Source organism: Triticum aestivum, chromosome 7B (genome assembly GCF_018294505.1).
Source record: "Triticum aestivum cultivar Chinese Spring chromosome 7B, IWGSC CS RefSeq v2.1, whole genome shotgun sequence".
Classification (NCBI taxonomy): Eukaryota; Viridiplantae; Streptophyta; class Magnoliopsida; order Poales; family Poaceae; genus Triticum; species Triticum aestivum.
Window position 1 is genome coordinate 228,604,966 of NC_057813.1, and position 19,938 is coordinate 228,624,903.

Consider the following 19,938-nt stretch of genomic DNA (forward strand, 5'->3'; position numbering starts at 1 on the left):
ATTTTTTTACAAAACACCTGTTGTGATTGACCCATGCAGGAGTAATCCCATGTGTAAAAACTAATGATATCTCGAGAATTTTATCGGAAAACTGGTATCTCGAGAATGTCATCGAAAAAATGAAAGATGAGAGATAAGGCGAGGAGGAGTGGAGCGTGGTGGTGACTGGTGGTCGGAATGGGCGGAGGCATGGGGATGGACGGCGCCGGCAGGCGGCAGCGGCCACCATGCATGCTAGATTGTTCCAGAGACTTATTCCTTTTTTAATTGCTGAGCAATGAGGTTGCGGGATATAATGATGTGGAGAGAGGTGCGGGTATCTTTTGTAAAATTATCATAGTTTGCTTCCTATCCATCAGATATAGATCATACGGTCTGTATTACAAGATGGCAGGCACACCATCATCGCCAACTCATTTTTTATAAGGGTATACAGATGATAAGTTTGCTGACTACTAAAGTAAAGTGGAATCTGTCCATGTTATGCAAGTAAATAAAGGTGATTGTTTATCATACGGGTAAGGTTGGATGAAGGGTGGTAGGAACAAATGCTCCGCCTAGAGCATGTGTGTGTGAGATGGAGCCTTAGTGTGTGGTGTGTGTGTGTGAGAGAGAGAGAGAGTGTGTGTGAGGGAGAGAGAGAGGAGAGAGAGAGAGATGGAGTCTTAGTTTGTGTGTGTGTGAGAGAGAGAGAGAGAGAGAGAGAGATGGAGTCTAAGTGTGTGGGGGGTGCGTGTGTGTGTGTGTGTGAGAGAGAGAGAGAGAGAGATGGAGTCTTAGTGTGTGAGGGGGGGTGCGTGCATGCATGTGTGCGTGCATGCGTGTGTGTGTGTGTGTGCGCGCGCGCGCGCGCGTGCGTGTGTGTGTCCCGGGGTCCTCTGTGGCGGATGTAATTTAAGTGTGATGGCTTCATCATAGAGAGGTGATGTGTATGGAAGAGGCCACCAACGATGGGGTGCGAGAGAGAAAATGCCCGTAGGAGGGAAGAGAAGGTGCGTGCGCGTGAGAGGATTTGACATCGAGAGAACGTGTTTGTTCGAGAGACACCACGGAAGACTACTATATATCGATGGTGCATGTAGGCGGGAATTAAACAAAGGGATGGTCTTATTGGTTTCGGGGATATAGGGGAAGAGTGAGAGGCGCGCGGGGCGGGGGGGTAGCTAGAAGGAGATTGTTAAGTGTGAGTGTGTGTTTTGCCCATCCAGGCGGAAGTTATGTGCACAAAAGAGGAGAACGATTCGATGTGGCGTTAGGATTGAGGGTAATTAACTACGTATGGAGACATAGAGACCTTGAACGTGCATGTGTGAGAGGTATACATGTATACGTGGGATGTGTGTGTGTGCGCGCGCGCATGATCGAGATAAAAGAAAGAAGACATAAGTCCTAAGATCAACGACATGGGAGAGACGGATCGGTATGACAATATGCATGCATGTGAGAATGCAGGGAAGAAGGCCCGACAATTGAGCATGTGTTTTTGTCTTTAAGAGATAGTGGCGTGGGCTGGAGCATGCATCTATGGCGAGCAGAGGGGGTGAGGCGCAACGATTGTGCAAAAGAGATCAACCTATAAATGCATATGTATGGATAGACATATATAGTGTGGGTGATAGGAAGCAAGACTCCGTGCGAGAAAGAAATGTTGACGGAGAAACTACAGATAGATACAGAGATGGAGATGCTAGCTAGAGAGACATCCGTTAGTTTGGGTGTCGGAGATGACCGTCGGGTGGTTCAAAGGGTGAAGTTATATATGTGTGTGAGAGGGCACTTGACTGCATGCATGTAGAGAGAAACATATGTAGTGTGCGTGATAGGAATCAAGAGTGAGGGCGAGAAAGAAGGTTGATGGAGAAACAGATAAATAGAAAGATAAAGATGCTAGCTAGTGTGCGCTAGAGATAGGAGTCGAGTGGATCAGAAGGCTGGGTTATGTGTGTGGGTGTGAGAGAGATAGAGAGAGGGTGCATGTGAGTCACATACAAACAAATATCAGAGAGAAATGAGATCCAGAGAGACGGAGTTTTGTGTCTGCGAGAGAGAAAGATATTTCACAACGAGAGTGATAGCTAGAGAGACATATGAGGGAACGCAAGATATCTCTAGGGAGAGAGGGTGTGTTTGAGCGACATACAAGAGAACAATGGAGAAATATGAGACCCTGGGAGACAGAGTTTGTGTTTGTGTGTGAGAAAGAGATATTGAAGAGGAAGAGTCGTAGGTTCTCATATCTAAGGAGCGAAAGACATCTCTGTATGAGGGGTGTGCGAGTGGCACACATGGGAATAGTTGAGAGAAATGAGACCCCGGGAGACAAAGTTTTGTGTTTGTGTGAGAGAAAGAGATTCCACATGGAGAATCATAGCTAGAGACACATAGCAGGGAGCGAGATATACTTAGAGAGAGATAGAGTGATGAAGGTCGATGGAGAGAGTACCGTCAGTGTGTTACGAAGATAAAAGATCATTGTCGACATACAGGTAGCACGAGAGATGCCTGAGAGACGATGAACGCGTATAGGTCCAGAGAGATAGTCCTATATAAGCATGAGTGATAGCTATATGAGACGAATATCTGGATTAAAGGGGATTCAAATATTTAAACTGGAGATCACGACATCGATAATATCATAACGCAAATTGGTGTATCAAACATGCATATTCATTTGAATTTGGGCACACGTGTAATGTTATATAGTTTATCAATATTGGTGATCCATAGATTCTTCAATTACAAACAATGCATGGTTTATATGCAATTAGTGTCTAAACGGGATTACACTATATGTTGCGTGTGTGAAACACATTATACATGTTTGAGAAGTTAAAAAAACCCGCATGAAACACACATTAATTGGAGACAGTTAGCGAGGAATGCATACATTGGATTTCAACATAAAGTGGTTTCAAATATTTGAAAATCCAAATTGATGGATACAACCTTATGAATCTGAGATCATGCCATTTGTAAACCATATTTATGTATAAATGGTGTTGTGCTTTTGAAAGTATATATGTAAAAAATGATGTATATAGAATGTAATTCCAATTGAAAATGGATCCCGCCCGAAAAAAAATAGTAGAATACAAACGGGATTCGAATTGAGTTGGCACGGTAAACGTGCACTGTGCAAAATTTGAACGAAGCGGGGAAAGTCGCAGTAACCGCCCGAAACCAAAATCTGCGAGATGGAAATCACTACTGCCTATCCCTGCCGCGCAAAGCCTATCTGCTGGATTTCTATAGGTTTCGATAGGGGTAGGTTTGTAATTTCACCCAAACGTGACGTAACCGCCTCTCACCCGGATTCATACACGGTGGGCGCCAAAACACAGTGTGCCCTCGGCCGAAATCGACTCCCTCCCCGATTCATATTCATACACGGTGGGCGCCAAAAACAAACTCTCGTCGGCAAATATTCGGTGTATGCGAGATTACCGTCCTATCCCCAACTGACTAATGTTGTTGTGATGTACGTAGTAGAAATTTGAAACGGGGGCTAAGTTTGTAAATTTCCTCGCATTTGAGACAAGCGCTCCCCGACTACATGGTTCCCCCCTTCCTCTCTACCTCCCTTTTCCCCATTCGTACTCCGTGGGCGCCAAAACACCCTCTCCACCCCACCCTCCTCCATCCGCCGCCGTCCGCCACCCCATCCACCGCCATCCTCCTCCACCTTGCCGGAGCTGATACCTAGACGCCGCCGTCCATTACAAGAGATCGACCTCTCTCATTCACGCCTTCGGACTGGGATCCTTGCATCCCGTCCTCTCGCTTCATCCCCGCAGTTGTCCACCTTACCGGCGCCGCTCCTACGACCGTCTCGTCCACCGCGCCTCGCCGCCACCGTCTACCCTCCTAGATCTGCTTCCACGCTGCCGACAGCCATCGCTACCACAGCATCGTCGAATTCTCACCAGATGCGTACACGGCGCCGCACCAGAGGCGGTACTCTTTCGTATCTGCTCAACTTATTTATCGCAGCAAGAAAATAGATCGACATTGCTTTACTCTGATTTATTGTCTTGGTTGCGAAGTTGCCTTTGTCCGGTTTGCACCTTCAGATCCGCCATGGCACGCTCAACACTATACTCCCAATGCTTATGGTTTTCCCCTTTTATATTCCACACTAGTTAAATCACAGTAGACTAAATTTCAAAATTGGGTCAGTCGATTTTTCAGAGCTCGCCGGAGTTCGCCGGTGCGATCCAAGGGGCTCGGGTGGTTGTGGGGCCTCGCCGAACGAAGAAAACTCGACGCGGGTGGGGGTGGGGGTGGCGGAGGAACACAGGCGGTGGGGGCCGGTGGTCCGGCCGGCGGCCCGTGCGGTGTTCTGTATGGGAAGAATCACAGACGAGGAAGAAGAAGGGTTAGGAGACGTAGGATCTTCATCCAACCGCCTGAAATGGTCGAGAGACAGCTGGGAGTTGCATTCTTAATGCGCTCTGGTTCATCATGTGTGGGCACTGCGCAACCAACATTTTATTATCCAAAATCTGCTTGCTCTTCTTTACCATGTTCGATAGTGCTGGCCTGTACGCGATCGATAGGCTTTCAATTACTAGCGGCAATACAACACCGTATTTTCAAGCCAGTTCCACTTTCCCGATTTATATATCGTGGTTATGGTGTACCCCTGTTATGTACACTATGATCTGCCTAGTTGTTGTGTGCTCTTGTTATCATGGTTTGGCAATAAACTATCTATACAGTATATTATGAACCTATCATCTGCCAGCTATCCTTACTTCTGGAGCCTATTTTTTGTGTACTTGTGCCAGATTATATAAATGCACGCACGATATTACAGCACACATGAGCTCTCTCATCAGAATCCAGTGATAGCACATAAGTGTTTACAGGGGCGCCCCTATATTAGAATATCATCTGCATTACAAAGATAATCTCACAACTATTTATGTTTTCATGGTTCTCAGATATTATACGCAATTACAGTGAATATCAGAATCCGCGCATCAGAAGAATATTGTGGAACACTGCAATGACTTACAAAATTGGCACCAAGGCATTGAGTGCCATTTTGGAAGCAATGAAACTCGTACGCTCCCCACCTGTTGATTCTTGTTCAGAATATCATTCTAATGACTATTCTAACCTCGAGGAGTCAAAGGCAGATGGCCTGTCCTGTTCACCCATCAAGGTGCCTGTTCTAATTTGGCAAGGTTTTATTGATTGCGCGTATCTTGCATATGTTGTCTTGCATTTCTTCTACTTTGTTGCACCACCATCTGCTTAGTTTACTCATCATATAACTCGAGATGCTATGCCCATCCATTATCAATACATATTCCATCTGTCGTCATACCATGTTTTTCCACTCAAATGTTGTTCTTGTGCATCAGACATCAAAAAGGAAGAGGGTGATTGCCGAACCTGAAGGAGCACCAGCAAAGTCCTTGAAAAACGTGGTGGTGCCGGAGAAATCAGACAGCGCCCCACTTATATTGGCTGTACAACCAGTGACACAAAACATAGGACCGACTCCAGCAGACTGTACCCATACTTCACTGGCCACACCACTAGCCCCACCACACAGGACCTGCACTCCAGCAAAAGGTATACCGATTTCATTTGCCATAGCACCAGCCGTACCACAGAAAAATCCCACTCCAGCAAAAAGTACAGCAAGTCCACCGGCCGAAGACCTATCCCAACTGCAGAGACGGCCAATTCCTGCAGATTGGAACCCCATTCCATTTATTCCCAGTTTAAAAGACAATGCTTTCAATGTTGTTAGGGACTACGTGCATATATTCCCATCATGGGAAGATTATAGTGAAGACAAACACCATTTTCACATCTTCCTGTCCAACTTACGTGTAAGTGCTATTATTCATGGTTATTATTTTCCTGTTTTCTGCTGATCGAACACATCAATGATTTACATTACATTGTTGTAACTAGGTGAGGGTCAATCTGGATAGTCATGACGAGCAAAGCTTGCTTGTGCTTTTCAAGGAAGCATTGCAGCAGTATCGGTGTTACCTGAGGAAATCACACTTTGATGGCAAGTCTATAAACGAATTTCCGGTGAAGTCTCCTGTGCTAAATTTAGAAGACATTGAATGGAAAAACCTTGTTATGCACTGGTCTCGTTCCCAGGATGAGGTACTGTCTATGAAATCACATGACAATTTGAACTTCTACTTTTCCGCATGTGCCTTACGGATCTTTTTTGCAGGAAATCAGCTCGAAGAAGAATTCCGGTTTGAAAAGAACGACAGGATATCGCAAATATGCTGCCCGCTGCTTTGCTCTTGTTAGTACCTGTTGTCCTGTATCACTGTACTTGCATACATACCTGGTTCATTATGTGACAGCAGTATGCATGATAGCTTGCTTATCAATTGTTCGCTCCAAATTATCTGATCTGTATGAATGGTTACATTAGTGTAGAATATATCCAATGCCAATGAATTTTTTTAGCTCTGCATTGTTCTTGTAAGTACATGTTGTCCTTTATCAGTGTACTTATATTGACAGGTAGTTGTTCATGTACCATCACTCTGCAGCTTATTTTCCTTTGCCCTCCATTTTCTACACATCAGATCTATATTTACTCTTACCATAAGGTTGGTACTGAAGAAGTTTAGCTGTGCATTGCTCTTGGCTGTGCCTTTTGCCTGTATCGCTGCACATACATTTATAGCTACTTGGTTATGTAGCATCACTCTTCATCTTATCTTAAATATTCTCCATTTTTCGTATATTATCACATCTATATTTACTCTTAACAAAATGTAGAATAAAGGCAATGCTTATGAAGAACATTCTGTGCTAAACTTCTTGAATTGCCCCCCCCCATCAGCATGGACAAGGGCTTTATAGAGCCTGTCTTCACCAGTAATGTAAGTTTGTCCTTCTCAAGCCTTCAAACTTTGTTGTGTATATTTGGTTAGGCATGACTGCAACAGCTGTTTATTTTTGGTGTTTGCATCAAATTGCATGTTTAAAGTTTATTATGTAGTTCATAAACAAAAGTTTGTCCTTCTCAATTTAAGTTTTCAGTTGTACAACCAAGTTCCTTCTTCATACCATGTAAATTAAACTATACAGAGCAAGTGATCTTCTTTTGCACTGCATGTATGCTTCTGTTCTTCATCCGTAATCCAGTGGTGTGGTGAACCTACCCACTACAGCACAATGTCATATTCTGCAATGTCTTAACTATGAACAATGTCATATCATTCTACTATTATTTAAACCGCCTCTTTATTTGCCAATCTGAAATGGGATAAATTGACAGCACACTAACCATTGATACTTATGAGTTCTTGATCTGTAATCCAGTGGTGTCGTGAAGCTGCCAACTCCTTCACAATGTCAATTCCTGCCATGTCTTGACCTGAACAATACCATATTGTGTTAATGCAATTTTAAACTGTGTCACTTTATTCGTCAGTAAGAAATGTGATGAATTGTCAGCACTGATACTTTTATGTGCAAAACCTGTCATCTGTCTGCTTGTTTATCTTTCAGAGTGAGGAAGATATAAGTGTTGAACAAGCGCAGTCTCATCATCTTGCTCAGCTGCTTGCGCTGCAGCTCCCCAGCAGGGCTAACCTTTCTTGAACTCTATTGAAGTGCTGTCGGTTTTGTATATTATTTTGTCGGCGTGTTTATTTGCACTGGTGGCGATCTTTGATGCCCAGTGTATGTAATCTGCTGTCTGCTTGTGCTTTATTATCATAGTGGCGAACTTTGATGCCCAGTGGATGTAATATGCCGTAATTTCTTTATTGTATAGTCTAGGTTTTTTCTTATTCACGATGCTGCAGTTATTTTACTGTATATATATCTTGTCTTCGCAGTAAACCGGCCAAACCGTAAAATTACGGTACATAATCGGGCCGTCATGCAATCACGATGTATGATCCGCATCATGGGCCCCGTCAAACTGGCCCACTAGTAGATTCGGGCCTTTAATAGGCCGAGTAACCCCCGACCCTCTTTTCGCAAGAAAACTCAATGGGCTTTTAGGAGGCTGAGAAGTAGGCTGGGCCTGAAACGTGCCGAATAGCTCACGGGCCGGCGGCAGCCCGAAATGGACCCCGGCCCATGATTGTGCGAATCAATTCACGGGCTTTTAACAGGCCAAAGTTGTCTCGGTCCTTGTTTGGCCCAATCAGATATCGGCTGCGAGCAGGCCGGATGCAAACCGGGCCGTAGTTAGGCCCAACTATATGACGGGCTTTTAACAGGCCGAAATTAATATAGGGCCGAAATGTTAAATGGGCCCTTAACAGGCCGAAACTAATATCAGGCCAAATTACTAAATGGGCCTTTAGCAAGTGGGCCCAAAAGCATAGCGTCCAGTCAACGGGTCGAATCTAATATGGGCCATAATTGAGCCAAAAGCCTCTTAAAGGGCCGGACCTAATATGAGCCGTGATTTGGCCCAGAAAGTGGGAGGATTTTAACGGGCCGGATCTTATATGGGCCATTACTGGGCCCAGAACGTGGCAGGCCATTAATGGACTGGATCAATTATGGGCCGGCATTTGGCCTAAAACATGGCATCCAGTTAATGGGCCAGCCTACTAGGGTCCTCAAAATCTTGTGGTCCTATAGCTGGGCCGGCCCATTAATGTCAGCGAAATCTCGTGGGCCTTTAGTTGGGCCGGCCCATTATGATCCGCAAGAATTTTGTGGGCCTTTACCTGGGCCGGTCCATTATGGCACACAAAAATCTTGTGGACCTTTACCTGGGCCTGCCTATTATGGCCCGCGAAATCTTGTGGGCCTTTAGCTGGGCCAGCCCATTATAGTCTGCAATATCTCGTGGGCCTTTAACTGGGCCGGCCCATTATGGGATGCCAAATCTTGTGGGCCTTTAGTTGGGCCGGCCCATTTAAACTTGATTGGCCGTGCCACGTGTCGACGTATCATAGGCGCCTTCTGTCCAATGAGTGGATGACATCTGTCCCAATGATGAGCCGACACGTGTTTCCTCCAGCCAATGATGATTTTACACGTGGAAAATCCTTATTGGTCGGGGCTGCTAACGGGTTATCGGATCCAAAACCCGACCTGATAACTTAACGGCGTTCCGTTACGGTGGATGCCACGTGTCGGTCACCCTTGACGAAAGCACTTCTGTGACCCACGATTTATCGTCATGGAAGTGGACACTTCTGTGATGACAATTTTGGTAATGTCATCGAACACTTCTACAACAGCACAGGTATGACTATCTTGATTCTGTCATAAATTTGTCATGGATGTACATGCATGACAAAAAATGCAACCTACTATGACAAACACGTATCATCACGGAAGTGTATTTTTTTTGTAGTGAAGGCCTCCACCGAGAGCACATTGAGGCCTGCTCCGTCATCGATGAGGGTCCTGGTGACGGCCACCTGGCAGATGGTGGGAGTTCACAACATCGGGAGCGCACCCGAGCAGGCGGTGTTGGCGGGGTGATCATCTAAGCTGAAGGTCAAGTCGGCCTTGGGTGTCACCCAACCCAGAGGAGCTTCGCGGTGCGTGAGGGTAGCGCCGATCTGGCGGACGAATGCCTTGACGTGGCGGCTCGTGGGTGGGGCTTGCGAGCCACCCAGGAGAGCCGCGACGACCGGGAGCGCTGGCGCAGCATGATGGGCGAGGTAGAGGCTGTGCAGCTCCTCCTAGTAGGCCACCGAAGCCGCTGGCTAGTGGAGCATCCACATGTGCGGGACGCCGGTGAGGGCCATGGGAAGCTAGTTAGCCATGACCCTGTCATCGCCCCCGGCCTTGAGGATGGCCTCCTCATACTCCAGAGGAAAGCTAGCAGATCCGCCGCACCATCATAGCACGACGACATCTCTAGCTTGAACTTCTTCGGCCACTGCACCTGTCGCAAGGCGGGGGCCAAGGCTCGGAGCCCCCAGGCCACAGTGCCGGCATCGACAACCGCAGCGGGCGGTGCGTTGTCCTCCATGAGGGCGAAGCGCGGTGTTGATGGAGAGCGGGTAGACGGAAGGGAGAGCTCCGGCACACCCCTACCTGGCGCACCAAATGTCGGATATCAGGTTCCGGCAAAACCCTTAAGGTTCGAACTCTGGGGTGCGCGCGAAGATCTTTCCCCTACCGATCCACGTCCCAACACCTTGCTGAGAATCTAAACTACACGATGAACAACACAAGGGACGCAGGGTTTATACTAGTTCGGGCCATCGTTGTGGTGTAATACCCTACTCTAGTTTGTGGTGTGGTAGATTGCCTCAGGGGCTGATGATGAACAGTACAGAGGAAGAACAGCCTCGCGAGGGATGTTCTTGTGGTGCTGTGGTGTTCTGCTTGGGAAGGACTCGATCCAAAGTGTCTCCCTACTGTGGTGGCTAGCCCTATATATAGAGGCCTTGGTCCTCTTCCCAAATATAGAGCGGGAAGGGATTCCATAATGGCAGGATTTGAAGGGGAACATCTAGTACAACTTATCCTGACTAAAGTTGGTCTTCGGCTGCCAAAGGCACTAGCGATGACGCCGTCTTTGGCTCCACGGTGACCTTCGTCCTGCCGCTCTGCTGGTCTTGGTCTTGTTGCACTGAAATGGCAACATTTGCTTGATGCCTCGGTACTCCATGCCTGTGCTTGCCCCCTTTGCATCAAAGAGGAAACAAGGACATTGCACAGGCTGGCGCCCGCCTGGTCTCGGTCGTCATGGCTTGCGTCACGAGCACCTCGCGAGGTACCCCTGCCATGATCTCTCCGCCTCCTCGCGAGCCTGCCTGGTGAGGCCGCTCCTGAGGAAGCCTTCCGTCGTCCGCCCCGCGAGGCTTGGCCCCTCGTGGGGGTCTTGAGCTTAAGCAGATGAAGATGGGCGGTACTGGGCCACCACTTGAGCCATGCCGCAGGCCGCAGGCAGGCAAGTCTGGGGACCCCCGTTCCCAGAACGTTGACAGTAGCCCCCGGGCCCAAGGCGCGCTCGAACTTGGCTTAGCAGAGAAGCGAAGGGGCAAGTGCGGAGCGCCGCGGGCCCCAACAGCCTGCGGCCTTGGGCGCCGCATGGCGGTTGATTGGACATGGGCGTCTCCGCTTCCCCACGCTGCCTCAGCAACTGCCCGACTTGACAAGTCCCTACATGCAAAAACGAGTCATGATTACCTGCGATCGTGGAGGCCGATGGTTGGCCTCCTCTGGACTATAAGTATAGGATGGCGTGAGCCCTCGCAGTCCATCTCTTCTTTTTCCGCTTCTTCTTCCTTGCCCCCCCCCTGTCTGCTAGCTGTGTCCCATGGCGCCTACGAAGAAGTTCTCGGCTGCAGAAGAAGGGGAAGGCTCGCCAGGAAGGGCTTGGCTCCCCTCCGTCCAAGCGCGGCCGAGGTCGTCCCTGCAAGCACCCTGCGACTCCCGCAGTGGCCGCCCGTGGTCGCAGCGGAGGTCCCTTGCGTGTTGAAGGTCGCTTGACTGGTGGGGGAATATGCTCCATTGCTGCACGGCCTCCCCGCCCGTGCTTTCACTCGGCAGAGGTGCTGCCGGAGTTTGTCGTTTGGTCGGAGGATCCGGCAGGCAACTGGCTTCAGCTCCCCCTTAATGGGTTTTCCTAGTTCTTAATCATGCTTGGTTTGGATAAATGGGTTTTCCATGTGGCTTGAATTAATCTGATGAATCTGCAATGTGCTTGTTTTTCATCAACATATTTTACTGATAGCATGTGAACCCTTACTTAACCTGATGACTAACTACCTTATATGTGTTGCAGGCAAACAATGGGAAGCACTGAGGTTGACAATCGAGGTTAGCACTGATGACCCACAAGTGTAGGGGAACTATCGTAGTCCTTTCGATAAGTAAGAGTGTCGAACCCAACGAGGAGCAGAAGGAAATTGTAGGTGATAGATAGTTTTGTGATAAGATAAATTGTAAAGGATAATAAACAGTAAATGTAAATAAAGTGCAGCAAGGTGGCCCAGTCCTTTTTGTAGCAAAGGACAAGCCTGGACAATTTCTTATAATGAGAAAAGCGCTCCCGAGGACACATGGGAATTATCGTCAAGCTAGTTTCATCACACTCATATGATTCGCGTTCGGTACTTTGATAATTTGATATGTGGGTGGATCGGTGCTTCGGTACTATCCTTACTTGGACAAGCATCCCACTTATGATAAACCCCTATTGCAAGCATCCGCAACTATAACAAAAGTATTAAGGTAAACCTAACCATAGCATGAAACATATGGATCCAAATCAGCCCCTAACGAAGCAACGCATAAACTAGGGTTTAAGCTTCTGTCACTCTAGCAACCCATCATCTACTTATTACTTCCCAATGCCTTCCTCTAGGCCCAAATAATGGTGAAGTGTCATGTAGTCGACGTTCACATGACACCACTAGAGGAAAGACAACATACATCTTATCAAAATATCGAACGAATACCAAATTCACATGACTACTAATAGCAAGACTTCACCCACGTCCTCAGGAACAAACGTGACTACTCACAAAGCATATTGATGTTCATAATCAGAGGTGTAATAATATGCATTAAGGATTTGAACATATGATCTTCCACCAAGTAAACCAATAAGTATCAACTACAAGGAGTAATCCACAATACTAGCAACCCACAGGTACCAATTTGTGGTTTTGGATACAAGATTGGATACAAGAGATGAACTAGGGTTTGAGAGGAGATGGTGTTGATGAAGATGTTGATCGAGATTGACCCCCTCCCGATGAGAAATATCCCTGGCAGAACAGCTCTGCCGGAGCTCTAGATTGGTTCCGCCAAGGTTCCGCCTCGTGGCGGCGGAGTTTCGTCTCGTAAGCTTGCCCACAATTTTTTCCAGGATAAAACCCTTCATATAGCAGAAGATGGACACCAAGAGGCCACCAGGGGGCCCAGAAGACAGGGGGTGCGCCCAGTAGGGGTGGGCGTGCCCCCCACCCTCCTGGACAGGGTGTGGGCCCCCTGAGGTGTTTCTTACGCTCAATAATTCTTATTAATTCCAAAAATAAGTTTCGTGGAGTCTTAGGTCTTTTGGAGTAGTGCAGAATAGGTTTCCAAAGTTTGCTCCCTTTTCAGCCAGAATTCTAGCTGCCGGCATTCCCCCTCTTCATGGTAAACCTTACAAAATAAGAGAGAATAGCCATAAGTATTGATATATAATGTGTAATAACAGCCCATAATGCACTAAATATTGAGATAAAAGCATGATGCAAAATGGACGTATCAAGCACGTGCATGGTCTGTTGTCTAATAGCACATTCTTGTGCAATTGCAGGAACCATTCTAATACTTAGGTTTTTAACAATTTGGTCTTGCACATGTAGGTCCTGCTGTTAGAGGTTTTGACCCACTGTTCGACCCTTTTTGCACATGGGGAAATGAGTTGTCCATGAATATCAATCGTCAAGAAACTCAGAAAGATTGTTAGGATAAAGAAATTGGCGACAAAAAACAACAAGATCTTTGTCTGCACAATGAAGAAGACATCAGTTCACTACAAGACGGTACTAACTATTATACCTTGCCTTTTTTTATTCCTTTGCCCCATTTCCAATATAGAGAAGATATTTATGCACATCCTTGTTTTCAGGCCTTTCCAAAGCAGTTCACTGATGATTACCTCTAAAACCACCTCTATGGTCAGGAGGTGAGGAAGGTTTTCATACACCCACGGTTCAATATTGAAGTGTTTCTGAAGAGGGCGAAGGATGGACGGTCAATCATCCACACGAATTGGTCTAAAGTTGCAAAGACCTTCACCATCAATGAAGGCTCAATATTCTTCTTCCGCTTCAGCAGTTTTCTCGATGAGATGCATCTGTCTATGTACCGTCTATGATGCTAATTTCGAAAAGTCATGTGAAACTTGGTGCTGGTGCAGTTGTGTAATGGGGTAGCTGAGTGCTGAAGCTATATCATGTTGTACTATGATGTATTTCAATTATGAAATCCTGCTTCCTTAATATGGGAATGAAATATATTATGTGTTTAATATGAATGTCAATTAGATTAATAAATGGATTATTGATAATAGGGCAATTAGCCTGCTAATGGCGAATTAGCCTGCTAATGGCGAATTAGCCTGCTAATTGGTTTTTGCTATTGCAAACGGTTATTGAGAAAATACCGTGGCCGATGACTTAAGGCAACGCACATAGTTTCTAGGAATAAACCGTGTTGGATCGATGAACAATCACACACGACATTCTCTTTAAAACTTTTTGTGTTAGGTCACCTTGCGCAAACATTTACCGCATAAAAACTATATGTGATGGACAGCCTTTGCCACACAGTTTCTTCTACGCACTGTGTGTGATGCATTAAATAACGCAAATGATAAATTTTTAAATTATTGTGTGCGATTGGAACACTATCACAAACGATTTAACGGGGAAAATTGTGTGTGATGTACCTACGAACGGAAATGTTTTCCTTGCGGCGACTGTGTGGGATGTATATACGAATAGAAATGTGTCGCGGGGACTCACTCTATGGGATGCACTTATGACCGAAAATGATTTCGCCTATATAATTGTTTTTTAGCACTACTGTATGTGATTTGCTCGCTCACCGGTCGCACACGACCTCATTTTGCCGAGCGTGTGTGCTAGGAGGGCATATCCGTGAAGGTTTCTGGGTCGTGTGGGAAGGACCCCATAATCGCCCACACTCACTAGGTGACGGTTCCGAACACCGTCGCGGAAAGGGGTTAAAAACCGTTTGTATAGCACCTCGCTGTACGAGTGCTTATTCATGAGAAGTCTATGGTAAAAGTTCTATGATAATAAAATTATGTTAAAGTTTGTTGTTGTTATAATAATTTACATGATGCTTCTATGTTTGTATTTTGTTTTTATCATCACCTCTCTCTCTAAGCATGTGGACATGTTTTTCAATTTCAGTTTTCGCCTGAGGACAAGCAAGGTTTAAGCTTGGGGGAGTTGATATGTCCACTTTGCATCATGTTTACCTACTATTATTTATGATGTTTTTATGCACAATAATGGTTTTTGGAGTAATTCTAATGCCTTTTCTCTAATAATATGCAAGGTTCACACAGAGAGGGAGAATTTTGGCAGCTGGAAATCTGAACCTGAAAAGGCTACGTTAGACACCTATTCTGCACAACTCCAAATGAGCTGAAACTTCACGAGGAATTTTTATGGAATAAATAAGAAATAATGGAGCAAATAACTACTGGAGGGGGCCACCTAGTGAGCACAAGACACCAGGGCGCGCCAGGCCCCCCAGGCGTGCCTTGGTGGGTTGTGCTCAGCCCAGCCCACCTCTGGTGCCCATCTTCTGGTATATAAGTCATTTTGACCTAGAAAAAAAATAAGGATAGGACTTTAGGGATGGAGTGCAGTCGTCTCGAGGCGGAACTTGGGCAGGAGCACTTTTGCCCTCCGGCGGAGCGATTCCGCCAGGGGAAACTTCCCTCCCGGAGGAGAAAATCATCGTCATCATCATCACCAACAACTCTCCCATCTTGGGGAGGGCAATCTCCATCAACATCTTCAACAACACCATCTACTCTCAAACCCAAGTTCATCTCTTGTGTTCAATCTTTATACCAGAACTATAGATTGGTGCTTGTGGGTGACTAGTAGTGTTGATTACATCTTGTAGTTGATTACTATACGGTTTATTTGGTGGAAGATTATATGTTCAGATCCATTATGCTATTTAATACCCCTCTGATCTTGATACTTTTGTTCTTGAGGTCATGGGAGAAATCTTGTTGCAAGTAATCATGTGAATTTTATATGTGTTCGATATTTTGATGGTATGCATGTTGTGATTCCCATAATGGTGTCATGTGAACGTCGACTACATGACACTTCACCTGATTTGGGCCTAAGGGAATGCATTGTGGAGTAGTTATTAGATGATGGGTTGCGAGAGTACCAGAAGCTTAATCCCTAGTTTATGCGATATTCTGTAAGGGACGGATTTGGATCCAAAAGTTTAATGCTATGGTTAGAATTTATTCTAAATACTTTTCTCGGAGTTGCGGATCTTGCGAGGGGGTTAATCATAACTAGGAGGTTTGTTCAAGTAAGAACAACACCTAAGAACCGGTACACCCACATATCAAATTATCAAAGTAGTGAACACAAATAAAACGAACATGATGAAAGTGACCAGATGAAATTCCCGTGTACCCTCAAGAACACTTTGCTTATCATAAGAGACTGTTTTGGCATGTCCTTTGCCTCAAAAGGATTGGGCTACCTTGCTGCACTTTTGTTACAACTACCGTTACTTGCTCGTTACAAATTATCTTGCTATCAAACTACTCGTTACTTATAATTTAAGTGATTGCAGACATCACCTTGCTGAAAACCGCTTGTCATTTCCTTCTGCTCCTCGTTGGATTCCACACTCTTACTTATCGAAAGGACCATGATTGATCTCCTATACTTGTGGGTCATCAATGCCCGCATGAAAGAGAATAATTGATGCACAAAGAGAGCATCATGTAGCACGTGAAAAAAAGGTTGAAGTCTAACATACTTCCTATGTATAGGCATTTTATAGGGAATTTTTTATTAGGACAAGCAATTTCTAGCATATGCAAATAGGAAGAAGGAAGCATTAATTATTTGAACATGAAGAGAGGTAATTTAGTAACATGATAATTTCTACGACCATTTTCCCTCTCTCATAATAATTGCATGTGGGATCATATTCAAATTCAACAATGTAGCTATTACATAAAATATTCTCTTCACGATCCACATGCATGCAAAGTTGACACTCTTCCAAAATAGTGGGATTATCATCAAATATAGTCATGACCTCTCCAAACCCACTTTTAACAAAAATTTCAAACCCACTTTCAATATTATTGCAAACACTATTATCAATATCATATTCATCATGAGGCTTAAATAAATTTCCAAGATGATAAGAAGAATCACTCCAATCATGCTCATTGCAATAAGTTGTGGACATAGCAAAATTAGCATCCCCAAGCTTAGGGTTTTGCATATTATTAACACAATTGACATTAATATAATTTATAACAACATCATTGCAATCATGCTTTTCATTCAAGGAGCTATCATGAATCAGTTTATAAATTTCTTCTTTTAACACTTCGACACAATTTTCGGATTAACGAATCTCAAGCAAAACTTCATAAAGACAATAGAGTGCACTCAGCTCACTAGCAATTTGATGTGTGCACCAATGTTGTAGGTTTACTTGGGGCGACTCCAAGTGTTGAACAGAAAACAAGCACAACCATTTGTTTTGACGCAAAAATACCAGAGGCTTCACATTATAATCTTCTGACTATGTTATGGCTTGGATATTTCCGCTTTGAGGATTCTCCGATTGAGCCGAAGAAGGACACGGTGAAGCCAAACTTCAGAACCCCTCCAAAGTGCACTAATATTGGTAGTATTTCATGTCCGGTGAAGTAGTTTCAACCGTGCAACCAAATAAGTTGTTCCTTTGTTTTAAATTAGTCATGTGTGATCATTCGTGACTGGATGATTAATTAGGTTCCTAATTAAGGAATACTAGAATACAAGGTTCACGTACAAGTTGTGCTAGTTAGCTTGTTTTTTTGTCTCTCCGAGATGTAAAAGGAGAGGATCGCCGTGTTAGTTTGAGACTTGGAGTTGGTTAGTAGTTTAGGCCCTTACGGCTGGTGTGACTAGGATATAAAAGGCAGCGTCTTGAGTCTTCTATGCCGATTAGTTTTGGGATAGATTTTCTTATCAAGACTTACAAGAGAAAAGTCCCAGGTCAGGGGACGTCAATATTGTGAGTTTTGCGATCCTCGATCGGGGATGGTTGCTGCTGCGCTGTCGTGATTAACCTTGGGTTAATTTCGTTGCAAGTCTACTACTTTGGTTTCATGCTATCTCCTTGATCCAAAGGCCTTTTCTTCTTCTACGTATGCTATCTATTTTTCTTCTGACAGTTGCTGCCACCGTTCGTTGTTGTTTTGCAACTACCGTGAAGGATCGGACCAAACAGCGACTTGTCGTATAGTCGAGTCCATCAAGTGGTATCAGAGCTAAGGTTGTTCATGGTACTGTGTTGATCAAGATGTCAACCTCGGTCACCAAGGGTGATGAGGTTGCTGCTGATTCTGAGGAAATAGTACGTCCAGTGTATGCGGATGATATTCCGCAAAATATTCCGGATGGTTTTGTCCACACATGCAACTACATCAAGCAATGTCATGATGCGCTCGGCAAAAGGATAGATGTCCTGATCACTCGGTTTGATGGTTTGGCAGACATCATCAATATGCCGACAATGAATTCTTGCACCACCACAGACTGCTCCGGCTACTCCACTGCGTTATGCACCACCGGCTCGCGAGGGACATGCCGGCGTGCATGATCGCTGTTTGGCGGCCCCTCATGTTGGAGATGATGGTCTTGATGACGGTGTTGACCAGGCAGCGGGGTATGCTCCACGGCCACTTCCGTTCATGGTGGAGTGCATGACCGAGTTGGTCAAGTTGTGTGTGTGCCTTTAGATGATGGAGTTGGGTGCATAAAAATTTCTATTCCTTCATCCTCCGGCAAGTGCGAACCAGAAGTTTATTTGGAGTGGGAGATGCGAGTTGATCAAATTTTTTATGCCCATTATTATAGCAAGGAGAAGAAAGTTCAACTTGCTGGAATTGAGTTCATTGGTTACGCGCTAATTTGGTGGAATCAATTTGTTCGTTCAAGACATCGCCCGATGACTTGGCGAGGTATAAAAGAATTCATGAGGCGTCTTTTTGTTCCTGAGCACTATAAAAGAGATATGTACAACAAGTTGCAGCGGCTCTCTCAAGGTAATATGAGTGTTGATGAATATTACAAGGAGCTGGAATTGCTTATGATACGTACAGGGACAACGGAGGATCTAGAGGCGAACATGGCATGTTTATCTAATGAGCTAAATATCGAGGTGCAGGATCGTGTTGAGATGGTGGTCTGTCTACTACAACATACAAGATCTTGTGCACCAAATTGTGCATGCGGAACAATAGATTAAGCGATGCCGAGTGAAAGCAGTTCCCTATACCAGTTTCAACACATGGCGACGCTCGCAACATAACAATGAGGATGTCGGTCCTAGCTCCAGGGCGACATCATCAAGTCGCTCTCATGGTTCCGTGCAAAAGGATGCTTCAAAATCAGGACTGTCGATGGTTGATTCTAGTGCACAGTCGACCGGACGCACTGGTGACATAGAGTGTTTCAAGTGTGGTGGAAGGGGACATATGAAGCATGAATGTTCTAATGAGAAAAGAGTGTTGCTCACGAGCGATGGCAATGCATCCGCTAGTGATGAAGAGGCAGTTTCTGACACTTCTAGTGAAAAATCTAAGGATGCTGAAAATGTGGTTGCGAGTTTTAAAGCTTCTGAATCATATCCTTCACTAATGGTGCAACAAGTGCAAGAGGACCGCATTGAGAATAAGGGACATCGTTGGAATATTTTTTTAGACTCAGTGCAAAGTCAATAACACCAATTGTAAGTTGATTATAGATGGAGGAAGCTACACCAACGCGGTCAACAAGGGATTGGTGGAAGCTTTGTGTTTACCTACATGGAAGCACCCTCAGCCACACCATGTTGAGTGTATGTATCATACAGGGAAGTTGAAGGTTACTCATAAGGTCCGTGTGAATTTTTCTGTTGGAGATTATACAGATATGGTGATTTGTGATGTTTTGCCAATGGATGCATGCCATATATTGTTAGGAAGACCATGGCAATATGATCATGGAGCCACCCATGATGGGAGGTCTAACACTTATTCATTTTTGGATAATGGAAAAAGGAATGTGTTGAGACTGATGTTTGCCAATGCCATCAATGTAGATGCTAATGTTTCTCTACAATAGAAGATCGCAAAGGTTGCTTTAAAGCCGAGGACGGCTTTGATTCAACAGGGAGAGGATGAAGGACATGGTGTTATGGCTTGGATCTTTCCGCTTTGAGGTTTCGCCT